Raw genomic sequence first — 15741 nt, 5'->3', positions numbered from 1 at the left:
CATACATTGAACAAGGGGGGAGGGGAAGCGGGTCTGTCCATGGGAGGGAGCGCCGCAGACAAATTTTTCTTTCTTTTTTTTTGTTGCATTTATTAGACCTCTCTGGGGGTCTGATCACTAATATAATGCAAAATATCGGAACAATAGAAGTATATAACAGACAAGGCTGGGAGCCTACAATAGGTTACTGGCTATCAGGCCAAGGGGATGCCAAACTGTGGGTCACTCCTACATTTAGAGTGCTTCCCCTGCTGGTCTGGGCTGCCTTGGTATGTCCCAACTCATCAGGGTCCTCTGGGTGCAGATGAGATGAATAAAATGGTGACGTAACATCCAGAGCTGCATTCACAGTTCTGCTGGAAACCTGGTTTCCATATTTACCCTCCTAATTAAAATGTTATTTTACATATTACAATTTCGTCAAACATTTAGAATATTTTCAGTGGATACATTTATTATTACAGGTTTTTAAAAGAAATCAGTACTATATTGTTACATAGTGAAAAAGTATTTGGAGAATGCGGGCATCGATCCCGCTACCTCTCGCATGCTAAGCGAGCGCTCTACCATTTGAGCTAATTCCCCTTGCCTGAAATAATTTTTTTTGGCACTGCAGGAAGGAGGAGTACAGCTTTAAGACCTATAATAAAGTGATTTGCTAAGAAATCAAAAGTCACCATCAAAAATTCAACAAATCCGCCAGAACGTTCCATATTGCGAGTAACTATGGAGCCATTTGGTTGGCTGATCTTCAGTTAATTCTTGTCATATATTCCAATAATATCCAGAGCTGTAGTCACCCCCATAAATACAATATTGTTATAAATAGTTAAGAATATTTTCCATGGTTTTATTTATTATTATCAGTTTTCATGACATTGGATTGGTAGACTGAGCATGTGCACTGCTGCTTCATTCACAGTCTATGGGACCACCAGAATTAGCCAATCATAATGCACAACAATCTCCAGCAGATGATGTGGACATATTAGCTATAACATGTATGTCAGGATGGCCGAGCGGTCTAAGGCGCCAGACTCAAGAGGAAGCTCTTACCTAGACATGGGTGTTCTGGTCTCCAAATGGAGGCGTGGGTTCAAATCCCACTTCTGACAATAACTTTTTGGTGGAAGAAAAATCCCTTGAGTGGGTCACCCTGTAACCCCTTCATAATTGTAAAAGAAGGAACTGTGACCATGAGGGTGCAGCAACTTCTATTTGCAAAAAATCCCACCACTGCTCAATCTTTTTGTAACTAGAAGACACAGTTGCAGCTCCCTCGGGGGTTGTAATATGATCCATTGACTTACATCAGTGAAGAAGTGGCAGGGCAATCCTGAAATCTTTGGTAGACTGATGGGCATTGTGGCAAAAGTCGTCTTATATGGATATATATTGTACTGCCTAATTTATGATGATCTCAGAATCTATTACCTTTTTTTTGGCTTATTTTGTAATTGCGGTATAAAAGCAGTTCCACGATCCACACGCTGGGAAATCTAATTTTTTTAATTTATTTAACCAATACTTATAAAAGTAGGTATCCCAGAATACATTAAATGTCAGGACACCCTGAGTGCTTGATTTGGTAACTAAATCTATTCAAAAATTTCAAACTGGAAGTCGACCACGAAGGGACTCGAACCCTCAATCTTCTGATCCGAAGTCAGACGCCTTATCCATTAGGCCACGCGGTCACCCATATATGGTGTTTGGCTGTTGTTTGGTTGGTTGGGGGGTGTCGGGTTTGCTCAGGTCTCTGTGGCTTAGCCATGCTTGGTGGTGGTAGGGGTCAGGCTTGCTCCCCTGGATGTGTGCCTGGAAAGCTAGCGCCCTCTTCTGCATGGTGAGCCATAGGGGGAGTCTGCCTAGCTCTGCCCTGCCGGCCATGTTGGAGGTGTTGCGATGGACATGGAGCAGATATTTGCAGAACTCCAGGTGGAAGGTTTCTGTTGGGCTAGTATTAGTATTCATTAGTATAAGTATTCATTATTTTCAGTCATCTCCTCTGGGTTGGCATCTATTGGAAAGGAGAACGTACCAACACATATAGTAGATGGAGATCCAGATTTTCTCCAACCGCTGTTACGCTGGTCTTGGACTCCTGCCATTTCCAGCTTGCTGTAGGTGCCTAATCCTCCAAACCAAGTTGCAGATGCACCACATATGACTGCGATTGTTACGCCACTGGGTGCGAGTTGTAACTGAAAGCTATACCAGCCCCTGGTTCACATAGATTTTAATTCTAGTACACAGAAACTCCCAAGACACAGCAGAATTATTAAGAGACTGTAGCCCAAAGCGATGTATTCTGAGTAACTTTGCAGACAATTAGTTACCTGACCTTGAGATCTCACATAGCACATACTTCAGTAACATCCAGAGCTGTGTTCACCCCCATTACCCTCACAAATACAATATTAATGACCATCTCTTCAAACCTTTAGAATATTCTCATTGGAATTATTTCTTATTATAGATTTTCTTGACATTGGATTTATTTTATTAGACATTGAAAAAGTATGTGGAGAATGCGGGCATCGATCCCGCTACCTCTCACATGCTAAGCGAGCGCTCTACCATTTGAGCTAATTCCCCCTCCTTAAAGAGTGTTTTTTGCAAGGATTAGCAGGAGTACAGCTTTAAGAGACAATCTAATGACTTGCTAAGAAGTGAAAGTCTCAGCCAATAATTTATAATTTACCAAAAGGAGAAATTTTTTTATAATCTGTATATTCCAAGATACAAAGCTAATCCTCTTATGTGTAGGCCGGTCGTATCCATATAATAAGGACAGAGATTGGTAGCTAATATGTGTAATATTTGCATAATGTCACACGTTACTGTCATAACGTCTGGTCATAATGGGGTGGTAATAGCTGTGACAAAGAAGATGTGAACATGCCGTCTTATGGGACAATCCTAATATTTATAGAAATAAAAATAGGTCGCGTCCCTGGGTGGGCTCGAACCACCAACCTTTCGGTTAACAGCCGAACGCGCTAACCGATTGCGCCACAGAGACAGATTATGCAAAAAAAAATAAAAAATTCCAAAAACATTTTTTCTTAAATTGACCACATGCCGACAATTTTTTTGAATATGTCTTTGTACGGGGATGCATAGGGCGTCTTTTTTTGCGGGGCCGGGTGTACTTTTAGTTCTAGCATTTAGGGGAATGTCTAATTCTGTGGATAAAACTGTGGGTCACTCCTATATTTAGAGTGCTACCCCGCTGTTCTGGGCTGCCTTGGTATGTCCCAACTCATCAGGGTCCTCTGGGTGCAGATGAGATGAATAAAATGGTGACGTAACATCCAGAGCTGCATTCACAGTTCTGCTGGAAACCTGATTTCCATATTTACCCTCATAATTAAAATGTTATTTTAAATATTACAATTTCGTCAAACATTTAGAATATTTTCAGTGGATACATTTATTATTACAGGTTTTTAAAAGAAATCAGTACTATATTGTCACATAGTGAAAAAGCATCTGGAGAATGCGGGCATCGATCCCGCTACCTCTCGCATGCTAAGCGAGCGCTCTACCATTTGAGCTAATTCCCCTTGCCTGAAGTCATTTTTTTGGCACTGCAGGAAGGAGGAGTACAGCTTTAAGACCTATAATAAAGTGATTTGCTAAGAAATCATAAGTCGCCATCAAAAATTCAACAAATCCGCCAGAACGTTCCATATTGCGAGTAACTATGGAGCCATTTGGTTGGCTGATCTTCAGTTAATTCTTGTCATATATTCCAATAATATCCAGAGCTGTAGTCACCCCCATAAATACAATATTGTTATAAATAGTTTAGAATATTTTCCATGGTTTTATTTATTATTATCAGTTTTCATGACATTGGATCGGTAGACTGAGCATGTGCACTGCTGCTTCATTCACAGTCTATGGGACCACCAGAATTAGCCAATCATAATGCACAACAATCTCCAGCAGATGATGTGGACATATTAGCTATAACATGTATGTCAGGATGGCCGAGCGGTCTAAGGCGCCAGACTCAAGGGGAAGCTCTTACCTAGATATGGGTGTTCTGGTCTCCGAATGGAGGCGTGGGTTCAAATCCCACTTCTTACAATAACTTTTGCTGGAAGAGAAACCCCTTGAGTGGGTCACCCTGTAACTACTTCATAATTGTAAAAGAAAGAACTGTGACCATGAGGGTGCAGCAAGTTCTATTCGCAAAAAAATCCCACCACTACTCAATCTTTTTGTAACTAGAAGACACAGTTGCAGCTCCCTCGGGGGTTGTAATATGATTCCATTGACTTACATCAGTGAAGAAGTGGCAGGGCAATCCTGAAATCTTTGGTAGACTGATGGGCGTTGTGGCAAAAGTCGTCTTACATGGATATATATTGTACTGCCTAATTTATGATGATCTAAGAATCTATTACATTTTTTTTTGGCTTATTTTGTAATTGCGGTATAAAAGGAGTTCCACGATCCACACGCTGAGAAATCTAATTTTTTAATTTATTTAACCAATGCTTATAAAAGTAGGTATCCCAGAATACATTAAATGTCAGGACACCCTGAATGCTGGATTTGGTAACTAAATCTATTCAAAAAAATCAAACTGGAAGTCGACCACGAAGGGACTTGAACCCTCAATCTTCTGATCCGAAGTCAGACGCCTTATCCATTAGGCCACGCGGTCACCCATATATGGTGGTTGGCTGTTGTTTGGTTGGTTGGGGGGTGTCGGGTTTGCTCAGGTCTCTGTGGCTTAGCCATGCTTGGTGGTGGTATGAGTCAGGCTTGCTCCCCTGGATGTGTGCCTGGAAAGCTAGCGCCCTCTTCTGTATGGTGAGCCATAGGGGGAGTCTGCCTAGCTCTGCCCTGCAGGCCACGTTGGAGGTGTTGCGATGGACATGGAGCAGATATTTGCAGAACTCCAGGTGGAAGGTTTCTGTTGGGCTAGTATTAGTATTCATTAGTATAAGTATTCATTATTTTCAATCACCTCCTCTGGGTTGGCATCTATTGGAAAGGAGAACGTACCAACACATATAGTAGTCAGGGATCCAGATTTTCTCCAACCGCTGTTACGCTGGTCTTGGACTCCTGCCATTTCCAGCTTGCTGTAGGTGCCTAATCCTTCAAACCAAGTCGCAGATGCACCACATGTGACTGCGATTGTTATGCCACTGGGTGCGAGTTGTAACTGAAAGCTATACCAGCCCCTGGTTCACATAGATTTTAATTTTAGTACACAGAAACTCCCAAGACACAGCAGAATTATTAAGAGACTGTAGCCCAAAGCGATGTATTCTGAGTAACTGTGCAGACAATTAGTTACCTGACCTTGAGTTCTCACGTCACAGACTTCAGTAACATCCAGAGCTGTATTCACCCCCATTACCCTCACAAATACAATCCTATTAATATTATAAATGTGAAAGTTTGTGTGTTTGGATGTTCGGATGTTTGTTCCTCAATCACACAAAACCCGCTCCACCGATATGGCTGAAAGTTTCCACAAACATAGTTAATACACCCGATTGCGCAATAGGCTACTTTTCGTCCCGAAAACGCACATACGTTTCGCACAGGACCCTCACAAAAACACAAACTCACAGCAGAATCAATGCAATGTCACACATTTTGGACCACAGCAAGCCACAAAACTTCATATTGCCCTCTATAGCCTCGCCCCTAACCTCACACACTCACATTTATACACACTTTAGGACTTTCACCCTCACCTTACCAATACTGCAGGAGGCTATCTCTTTCACTGTCCGGCACAGCCATCTTTGCCAACACCCACCGCTGTGAGGATCCGCGGCACCGCCCATCCATCCACTACACTGTCTTCACAGGAGCATGCGCATCTCAGCCATATACACAACGTGTTTCCAGCACGCCACCATTTTGCGCCTCTACCTTAGGCTGCAGCACCCGAAAGACTCGCTCCAGCCCGCAACACTCCCCGACGCCACTCACACCTCCCGGCTGTTTCGTCTGCACGATCCCTCCACCTACCCGACACTGGTAAGTTCCCTTAGCATGCTTGCATTACCAGGACTTCTGGCCTCTACACTCCGCTCTACTTTTTCCACACACCACCAACACCTTACACCCCATAACAATAATAACACCCATCTCCCTCACTGCCCTATCCATCTATTTATCCTCCGCAAAACACCTCACAATAACTTGCACCTCACTTCACACTTTGCCCACATACGCCGTACTACCAGGTCCCATACCGCCGGGTTTGGTATGGCGCGCGCCCGCAATATACGCCACCTCCTATTGCAATTTCAGCCATCGCTTCTCTTTGAAACCCTCTGCACCATGGCTTAATACGCCGCTGTTGTATGGCTTATGTTGGCGCATTGGCTACGGCAGGTGCCCGGGAGACGGACACCCGCCATAGCCCTTCCCTTGCACACTGTAGTTATGTCGGCGCATTGGCTATGGCAGGTGCCCGGGAGCCGGACACCCGCCATAGCCCTTCCCTTGCACACTGTAGTTATGTCGGCGCATTGCCTATGGCAGGTGCCCAGGAGCCGGACACCCGCCATAGCCCTCCCCTTGCACACTGTGGCACACACTGCGTAACCCCCGTTAGCTCCCCGGTTCGTGCCCACAAACATCCTCCACAGTAGCTCTCCCGACCCCTCCTCTTACCTGGTCCGCGCCTCCCGTCTGTCCCCCGCCGCGCGTACGCATCCTCATGGTCAGCTCCGCCGCCTACACTGACTTAGGCTGCCGGCATCAGGTTGCTATAGCAGCTGCCGGGTCTCCCACGCCTCCCACTCAGCTGACTGTGTCCAGGCTGCTGCAAGCTATGCTATGTAGCCTGCAACAGCACTGGCACTAATGTGGTATATCGAAGTATATTAACTTAAAATACCTCTGTCCCAAAGACACTATGTACAGTTTCTACCACCAACATATACCAGGTGAAATAAAATGTTACATTAAAAAGTCTCACGTAGTCTGAAACTTAGAACAACATATAAACTTACATTTCATATCCCAGACCTTTTACACACTACTAAAACCTTGCCTGCAACTGTATTTACACACTTCTACAATCACCGCAGACGAAGTCGCGGGTACCAGCTATATTATTATAAATATGACCATCTCTTCAAACCTTTAGAATATTCTCATTGGAATTATTTCTTATTTTAGGTTTTCATGACATTGGAATTATTTTATTACACATTGAAAAAGTATGTGGAGAATGCGGGCATCGATCCCGCTACCTCTCACATGCTAAGCGAGCGCTCTACCATTTGAGCTAATTCCCCTTCCTTAAAGAGTGATTTTGCAAGGATTAGCAGGAGTACAGTTTTAAGAGATAATCTAATGACTTGCTAAGAAGTGAAAGTCGCAGCCAATAATTTATAATTTAACAAAAAGTGTCATTTTATATAATCTGTATATTCCAAGCTACAAAGCTAATCCTCTTCTGTGTAGGCCGGTCGTATCCATATAATAATAAGGACAGAGATTAGTAGTAATAGTACACGTGTAATATTTGTACAATGTGACATTACTGTCACAGCTTGTGATGGTAATATCTGTGACAGAGAAGACGTGAACGTATCGTCTTATGGGACAATCCTAATATTAATAGAAATAAAAATCATCCCCGTCCCTGGGTGGGCTCGAACCACCAACCTTTCGGTTAACAGCCGAACGCGCTAACCGATTGCGCCACAGAGACAGCTGACATAAAAACTTTTTTAAAAGTGACCACATGTTAACACCCATAACTTTGGTTTCATAGTTCTGTGTACAGAGATGCCCAGGGTGTTGTTTTGGGTTTTTTTGCGGAGTATTTTGCGGTATTTTTTAGCTCTACCATTTTGGGGAATGTCTATTGCTTTGATCGCTTTTTGTTCAAATTTTTATCAGAGACAAAACAGTGAAAAAAAAACAATAGCTCAGCACTTTTGATTTTGTCACTCACTACAGCATTCACCGTACAGGAAATCATTTTTGTAGATTGGCAAAACGTATGTGGAGAACGCAGGCACGGATTCCACTACCTCTCACATGTAGGCGAGCACTCTACCATTTGAGCTAATTCCCCTCCTTAGAAGAAGATTTTGTGCAGAAGGAAGTAGCAGTACGGCTTTAAGAGACAAGCTTATGAATGATTTGCTGAGATACACATGGCACTGCTTGGAATAAGACATAAGCGCTGATTTACAATGACTTGTACACCGGGGTCCAGATACACAAAGGCTTAAAAAAAAATGGGAAGTTATTAAAAATAACAAACACTTATATTCACCTTATCTCACCTCTCCCGGGCATGCTCGCTCCGCCCAGTTGTCTTCGGCATCCTCTTCAGCCAGCAACTGAGATAAACGCGCCCTAGGTGTCACTACTGGGGCCTGTGATTGGGCCTCAGCATTCACGTGGGGCATGATGACATCATTACGCTGGGACGCCCCATGTGACCGCCTGGACCCAATCACAAGCTTCAGTAGTCAGGGCTGACTGCTACATACACATGGCTTCTTTGGCCACACAGACACAAGTATGCAATTAAAACTGTCCGCATGGGCTGCTATGTCTTTTCTGCTGCTCTTGCTCTTCCATGACCCTTGGCCCCTTGGTATCTGGCCCCACCCCCTGAGAACTGACATGTGATATACAGTCCATGGTGATGTGATGAGAACACAAGTGCCGCATGTAGTCACAGTAAAATAATACCTTGTAACAAGTTGGGCACCTGTGTGAACTGACCTCATAACCATTAGGTGTTTCTTGGATCCTACTAAAAGGGATTCCCAAGATTTAATGTTATCCCCTTATCCACAGGATTACATGCTAATTGGTGGGAGACTGACCATCAGGATCCCCACTGATCATGGGTGTCCCTGTCTGAATGGATCGGTAGACTGAGAATGTGCACTGCTGCTTCATTCATGGTCTATGGCAGTGGTCCCCAACCTTTTTTCCATCAGGGACCAGTTTCAGCAAGACAATTTTTCTATGGCCCGGTGGGGGTTGGAAGGGGTGTGGCTGGGGGCGGGGTTAAGCAGTGTAATGTAGTTGCCCAAAGTTTGGTAGGCAAGTGCGGGGTGGAGCCAAGACCTGCTGTATGTTCTGCATAGTACTAGAATCCTGGGCATATAGCGGGTCCCGGCTCAACCCCGCACTTTGCTCACCTTATCCCGATTAGCAACAACCAAGTGTCAGTGTCTGGCGAGTCCTTGCTCAACCCCGAGCACTCGCCGGCTCCACAGCAGCTGACTCCTCGCCACTAGTACGCGGACTGGTGCAACATGCCTCGCGGCCCAGTACTGGTCCGCGGATTGGCGGTTGGATACCCCTGGTCTATCTGACTGCCAGAATTAGCCAATCATAATGCACAACAATCTCCAGCAGATGATGTGGACATGTGTGACCTAACATCTATGTCAGGATGGCCGAGCGGTCTAAGGCGCCAGACTCAAGAGGAAGCTCTTACCTAGACGTGGGTGTTCTGGTCTCCAAATGGGGGCGTGGGTTCAAATCCCACTTCTGACATCAATCTTTTGCTTTAGGAAAAACCTCTTGAGTGGCCTCTCTGCAACTCCAGAAGCGGAAACCCAAAGGCAGATATGAACCTAGCGTATCGAGTCAGCTTTGCAAAAAATGGCTGAAAAGGATGGATACTGCTGGCCAACCATTTACATAGTCAATGTTAACTAACAAACAGATCAGTTTCTGGGCGTTCTTATGTGGGACAAAAAATTATGGTTTGTCCCACTTTTCTGTTGTAAAGTAACTGATCTGTTTTTATTTATCATGGACTCTATGTAAACGCTTGGTCATCAGTTTCCATCCTTTTTCAGCCGTTATTCACATTAGTTTCTTGTCTCCACAAAACTGATGGTCAAATCATCATGTAAATGGTGATCTATTCTGGCAGCCACTGGGCGCTGGACAGGGAGCGCAAGCAGCTGCTCCTATCCAAGTACTAGGAGAGGCACAGCGCCATACACTGCATAGTGGTGGAAGTGCAGCACCATTCCTATTACTTGAATAGGAGCAGCTTCAGCAAAGGGGCCCCCTGACACTCTGTTGCCCAGGAGCCCACTGACACTCTGTTGCCCAGGAGCCCACTTGACCCTGTAGTTGGCCCCACCAGTAGTGATGTCTGGGGAGCATTCACCGGCTGTAAGAGCCCCGGAGAGGATGTGAAGTCTAGGAGAGGTGAGTATAAGTATTTGTTATTTTTAGTCACCTCCTCTGGGCTGGTATCTATTGGAAATCAGTCCATGCTCATGTGATATACGGTCCATAATCATGTTATATATGCTCCATGGTCATGTGATATACAGTCCATGTTCATGTATAGCAGTTGGGGAACCAGGTTTTCCCCCACCACAATCATGCTGATCTTGGGCCCCACCATTTCCAGCTTGCTGCTGGTCTCTACCCCTCTGGTCGTGGTTGCACCCCCTGTGACTGTGATCATTATACCACTGGGTGCGAATTGTACCTGAAATCTATATCAGTCTCTGCTTTCAATTCTACTGCAGAGAAACCCCCAAAGCACACCAGAATTATTTACAGTCTGTAGCCCAAAGCGATGTATTCTGAGTAACCGTGCACACATTTAGTTACCTGATCTTGAGTTCTCACATGTCACATACTTCAGTAACATCCAGAGCTGCGCTCACAGTTCTGCTGCTGTCCTGGTTGTCATATTTACCCCAATGTTTACAATTTTGTTTTAAATATGACTATTTCTTCAAATCTTTGGAATATTTTCATTGGTTTTATTTATTATTATCAGTTTTCATGACATTGGAATTATTTTATTAAACACTGAAAAAGTATGTGGAGAATGCGGGCATCGATCCCGCTACCTCTCGCATGCTAAGCGAGCGCTCTACCATTTGAGCTAATTCCCCTTCCTTAAAGTGTGTTTTTTACAAAGATTAGCAGGAGTACAGCTTTAAGAGACAATCTAAAGAATGACTTGCTAAGGAGTGAAAGTTTCAGCCAATAATTTATGATTTACCAAAAAGTGTCATTTTATATAATATATATTCCAAGCTACAAAGATTGGTAATAATAGTACGTGTAATATTTGTACAATGTGACATTACTGTCATAGCTTGTGGTTGTAGTGTGGTGGTAATATCTGTGACAGAGAAGACGTAAACATGTCGTCTTATGGGACAATCTTAATATTAATAGAAATAAAAATCATCCCCGTCCCTGGGTGGGCTCGAACCACCAACCTTTCGGTTAACAGCCGAACGCGCTAACCGATTGCGCCACAGAGACAGCTGCTGTAAAATCTTCATAAAAACATTGGTCACATTCTGATTCCCATAACTTTTTGATCTTTCTGTGTGCAGAGATGCCCAGTGTCAGATGTATTTTTTAGCTCTACTATTTTGGGGAATGTCTATTGTTTTGATCGATTTTTATCAGAGGCAAAACAATGAGAAAACAATAGCTCAGCACTTTTGATTTTTTTCCTCACTACAACTTTCACCATACGGGAAAAATATTTTTGTGGATCGGATCCTTATGTAAGTGTGTCACAGTATTTAAGAACTTTTATATGTGTTCTGGGAAGGGGGGGTGATTAGAATTTTTATTTTTTTTCCCCTTTTTTTCTTGCATTTATTAGGCCCCTCGGGGGGAAGGGGGGGGGGAGTCTTTAGCCCCAAGATGTATAATTACTAATGCAATGCAAAACATCAGCACAATAGACGTATATAACAGACGCCTGCAATAGGTTCCTGGTTGTCATGCCAATGGGACGCTGAACTGTGGGTCAGTCCTACATTTAGGGCCCCTTCACACGGCGTAAGCGCGCCGCTCATTTAGACACGTATACACGTGTTCGAGCACGGCGCTTCAAAACAGAGCCCATTGATTTCAATGGGAAGCGCGTGTATATCGGCATAAACGCTCGCTTCCCATTGAAATCAATGGGCTCTGTTTTGAAGCGCCACACTCAGACACGTGTATACGTGTCTAAATGAGCGGTGCGCTTACGGCGTGTGAAGGGGCCCTTAGAGTGCTACCCCACTGTTCTGGGCTGCCTTGGTATGTCCCAACTCATCAGGGTCCTCTGGGTGCAGGTGAGATGAATACAATGGTGAAGTAACATCCAGAGCTGCATTCACAGTTCTGCTGGAGTCCTGGTGGACATATTTACCCTCATAATTAAAATGTTTTTTTATATATTACAATTTCTTCAAACATTTAGAATATTTTCAGCGGTTAAATTTATTATTACAAGTTTTTTAAAGGAATCAGTACTTTATAGTTATATAATGAAAAAGTATGTGGAGAATGCGGGCATCGATCCCGCTACCTCTCGCATGCTAAGCGAGCGCTCTACCATTTGAGCTAATTCCCCTTCCTAGAAGTTTTTGTGCAGAAGGAAGTAGCAGTACAACTTTAAGAAAACAGCTAAAGAATAATTTGCTGAGATACACATGGCACTGCTTGAAATAAGACATAAGGGCTGTTTTACAGTAACTTGTACATCGGGGTCCAGCTGCAAAAGGGTTTAAAAATAAAATAAAATAATGGGAAGTGATTAAAAATAACAAACACTTATACTCACCTCTCCTGGGTATCCACACTCTGCCCGGCTGTCTTTGGCATGCTCTTCAGTCCTCTTATGCCAGCAACTGAGGTAAATACGCCCCAGACGTCACTGCTGGGGCCTGTGATTGGGCCTCAGCATTCACTTGGAGCACAATGACATCATTATGCCACTGCACCCCATGTGACGGCTGGTCCCCAATAGTCAGGGCTGACTGTTACATACACATGGCCTCTTGGGCCACAGACACAAGTATACAACTAAACCTGTCCACTTGGGCTGTTATGTCTTCCTATGGCCATACCTCTCCAATCTTTTCTGCTGTTCTTGCTCTTCCATGACCTTTCGCCCCTGGGTATCTGACCCAACTCTCCTATATATCTGGCGCCACCCCCTGAGAACTAATCTGTGATGTCTTACGAAGAATCATGATGAGATAAGAAGATAACAAGTCATTGTGCCTGCTGAATCCACAATGTCAGTGTGCTGTACCTGTCATATGACTGTGAGGACCTGTTACAGGCTGTAGAAAGGTATAAAGTGTATATGGTGGCCCTGGAATATGAATAAGTGACTATAGCCCCCAGCCCCAGGGTCAGGAGTGTGGGTTGGAGAGAGCTCAGTGATAGGGTTGAACGATTGGGCTTGGAAAAGATCGGATCCCGATCGGCGATCGAGTAAATTTCACAATCGCTATCGGGTTCCAATCCTGCTTAAAAAAGATCGGGAACAGAAATGTGATCCCGATCGCTCAACTTACCTGCACAGATCCACTGCCGCTCCCTGTTCTTTTTGCTCCTCTTCTCTCTCATTCACATGTCTTCAGAGCGCCGTGCGGGCACCCGCCTCCCTAGGCTAGTGTTACAGATGCTGGGAGAAGGCGGGGCTTGTGGCTTAGGAAAGTGTGGGTGGGTACTGGGAGGGGAGACGTGAGTGATGCACTCACACGCTTACCACATTGAAAGCAATAAGGAAAAAAGCCTCCCACTGATTTCAATGGGGAGCGCACGTATGCCGGCACCCATAGAAATCAATGGGAGCTGTTTTTTACGCGCTCATTCTGAACGAGTTTTACGGAATGTATACTCCGTGTGAAGGCTCCTTTACTCTGAATGGATCGGTAGACTGAGCATGTGCACTGCTGCTTCATTCATGGTCTGTTGAACCACTAGAATTAACCAATCATAATGGATCGGCAATCTCCGGCAAATGATGTGGACATGTATGACCTAACATGTATGTCAGGATGGCCGAGCGGTCTAAGGCGCCAGACTCAAGAGGAAGCTCTTACCTAGACATGGGTGTTCTGGTCTCCGAATGGAGGCGTGGGTTCAAATCCCACTTCTGACAATAACTTTTTGCTGAAGGAAAAAATCCCTTGAATTGGTCACCCTGCAACTCCCCAAACGGGAACCTAAACGCAGATGTGAATCTAGCAGATCTGAAAAAGGATGGAAACCGTTACATCGTCAATGCTAACTTAAAACAGATCAGTTTCTGTGTGTTCTTTTGTGGGGAAAAAAAAACTCTGGTTTGTCGTACTTTTCTACTTTTCTGTCGTACAGTAACTGACCTGTTTGTATCTGACATGGACTCTGTGTAAACGGCTTCTCATCAGTTTCCATCTTTTTTTTAGCCATTATTCACATCAATTTCTTGTCTCCACAACACTGATCAACTAAATTGATGATGTGAATGGCCACCTATTCTGGCAGCCTCTGGGCCCTGGAAGCTACAGCAGTGGACAGGGAGTGCGTAAGTACTAGGAGAGGCACAGCGCCATCCACTGCATAGTGGTGGAAGTTCAGCACCATTCCTATTATTTGAATAGGAGCAGCTGCATTGGCAAAGGGGCCCACTGACACTCTGTCGCCCAGGGGCCCACTTGGCCCTACCAGTAGTGATGTCTGGGGCGCGTTTACCAGCCGGAAGAGCCCTGGAGAGGATGAGTCCAGGAGAGGTGAGTATAAGTATTTGTTATTTTTAGTCACCTTCTCTGGGTTGGCATCTATTGAAAAGGAGAACATAACAATACCCAGGGGCGTAACTACCGTGGTAGCAGCGGAGGGATCTGTCACAGGGCCCGGGACACTAGGGGGCCCAGTTACAGCTGCTACTGCTGCAGATTTCTTATTTTTTTAAATAGTCCATTACCTGCTGGAGTAACTCCAGCACGTAACGGGCCCTATTTACTGCAGCGCAGGGGGCTGCCTGAAGATGGAGAGGAGCTGCCTCCTCCACAGTCCATCTTTTAACAGTAGTAAAGTCAGCAATTGCTGCCTTTACTACTGCACCCAAGCAGGGGCCGCCTGCTGTCCGGGCCCCTGCTGTCTCCCGGCACTTGCATAGTGACAGCGGGCAGGAGAAACTTCTATCTCCTGCCCGCTGTCCCCAGGCACTGTGCCGGCATCTATACTAGTAGATTGAAGGACCTGACACATGATGTCATCATGATGTCAACAAAGGTCCTTTAATCTACTAACATAGACTCAGTGTCTTTTGTGGGCGGAGCTACCCGGATTGTACAGGTCAGTGTACAATGGGGAGAATGGGTTATAGGCTGTGAGGAAGAGGGGTACATGGGGGTGCAGGCTGTGTGTGAGAAAGTCTGCACCCCCATTCCTTCCTTTCTCACATACAGCCTGCACACCTATGTACCCCTCCTACTCACATTCTGCACTTCCCATTCTGCCCTATGTGAGCAAGAGGAGGGAATGGGTGGTGTAGGCTGTGTGTGAGAAAGAAGGGGGAATGGGGGTGCAGACTGTGGGTGAGCAAGAGTTTAGTGGAATGGGGGGTTCCCCCTCCAGATCACCCTCTTGCTCGCACACAGCTTGCACCCCCATTTACCCTCTTGCTTATACACACCCTGTACCACACGTCACCCTCTTATTCACAAACAGCCTGCACGCCCAGGTACCCCTCTTGGAGGGGGCCCCATGTCAAAAGTTCGCCATGGGGCCCCGCCATTCCTAGTTACGCCACTAACAATACATATAGCAGTCAGGGAACCAGATTTTCCCCAACTAGAATTACGCTGGTCTTGGACTCCCGCCATTTCCAGCTTGTTGCAGGTCCCTACTCCAAACCAAGTCACGGTTGCACCAGATGTGACTGCGATCGTTACACCACTGGGTGTGAGTTGTAACTGAAAGCTATATCAGCCTCTGGTTCACATAGAT

The 15741-nt window shown here is 45.1% G+C and overlaps 13 non-coding genes across 13 annotated transcripts; 4 read left to right on the top strand and 9 right to left on the bottom strand.

Annotated features, from left to right (window-relative positions):
- Window positions 1-512: 512 nt before the first annotated feature.
- TRNAA-AGC (transfer RNA alanine (anticodon AGC)) lies at window positions 513-585 on the bottom strand. Its single transcript has one exon. It is a non-coding gene; the product is annotated as a tRNA-Ala (tRNA).
- Window positions 586-1005: 420 nt separating this feature from the next.
- Window positions 1006-1115, top strand: TRNAL-CAA (transfer RNA leucine (anticodon CAA)). Its single transcript has 2 exons — window positions 1006-1043; window positions 1070-1115. It is a non-coding gene; the product is annotated as a tRNA-Leu (tRNA).
- A 509-nt stretch (window positions 1116-1624) lies between these two features.
- TRNAR-UCG (transfer RNA arginine (anticodon UCG)) lies at window positions 1625-1697 on the bottom strand. The gene has a single exon. It is a non-coding gene; the product is annotated as a tRNA-Arg (tRNA).
- A 1254-nt stretch (window positions 1698-2951) lies between these two features.
- On the bottom strand, window positions 2952-3025 carry TRNAN-GUU (transfer RNA asparagine (anticodon GUU)). Its single transcript has one exon. It is a non-coding gene; the product is annotated as a tRNA-Asn (tRNA).
- A 471-nt stretch (window positions 3026-3496) lies between these two features.
- On the bottom strand, window positions 3497-3569 carry TRNAA-AGC (transfer RNA alanine (anticodon AGC)). Its single transcript has one exon. It is a non-coding gene; the product is annotated as a tRNA-Ala (tRNA).
- A 419-nt stretch (window positions 3570-3988) lies between these two features.
- On the top strand, window positions 3989-4098 carry TRNAL-CAA (transfer RNA leucine (anticodon CAA)). Its single transcript has 2 exons — window positions 3989-4026; window positions 4053-4098. It is a non-coding gene; the product is annotated as a tRNA-Leu (tRNA).
- Window positions 4099-4608: 510 nt separating this feature from the next.
- Window positions 4609-4681, bottom strand: TRNAR-UCG (transfer RNA arginine (anticodon UCG)). Its single transcript has one exon. It is a non-coding gene; the product is annotated as a tRNA-Arg (tRNA).
- A 2953-nt stretch (window positions 4682-7634) lies between these two features.
- Window positions 7635-7708, bottom strand: TRNAN-GUU (transfer RNA asparagine (anticodon GUU)). Its single transcript has one exon. It is a non-coding gene; the product is annotated as a tRNA-Asn (tRNA).
- A 1707-nt stretch (window positions 7709-9415) lies between these two features.
- On the top strand, window positions 9416-9525 carry TRNAL-CAA (transfer RNA leucine (anticodon CAA)). The gene is made up of 2 exons: window positions 9416-9453; window positions 9480-9525. It is a non-coding gene; the product is annotated as a tRNA-Leu (tRNA).
- Window positions 9526-10825: 1300 nt separating this feature from the next.
- TRNAA-AGC (transfer RNA alanine (anticodon AGC)) lies at window positions 10826-10898 on the bottom strand. Its single transcript has one exon. It is a non-coding gene; the product is annotated as a tRNA-Ala (tRNA).
- A 305-nt stretch (window positions 10899-11203) lies between these two features.
- On the bottom strand, window positions 11204-11277 carry TRNAN-GUU (transfer RNA asparagine (anticodon GUU)). The gene has a single exon. It is a non-coding gene; the product is annotated as a tRNA-Asn (tRNA).
- Window positions 11278-12294: 1017 nt separating this feature from the next.
- TRNAA-AGC (transfer RNA alanine (anticodon AGC)) lies at window positions 12295-12367 on the bottom strand. Its single transcript has one exon. It is a non-coding gene; the product is annotated as a tRNA-Ala (tRNA).
- A 1432-nt stretch (window positions 12368-13799) lies between these two features.
- On the top strand, window positions 13800-13909 carry TRNAL-CAA (transfer RNA leucine (anticodon CAA)). Its single transcript has 2 exons — window positions 13800-13837; window positions 13864-13909. It is a non-coding gene; the product is annotated as a tRNA-Leu (tRNA).
- Window positions 13910-15741: the final 1832 nt, after the last annotated feature.

Source organism: Leptodactylus fuscus, chromosome 11, assembly GCF_031893055.1.
Source record: "Leptodactylus fuscus isolate aLepFus1 chromosome 11, aLepFus1.hap2, whole genome shotgun sequence".
Taxonomy (NCBI): domain Eukaryota; kingdom Metazoa; phylum Chordata; class Amphibia; order Anura; family Leptodactylidae; genus Leptodactylus; species Leptodactylus fuscus.
Note: the sequence above shows the minus strand (reverse complement) of the source record. Positions and strands in the feature narration are given on the sequence as shown.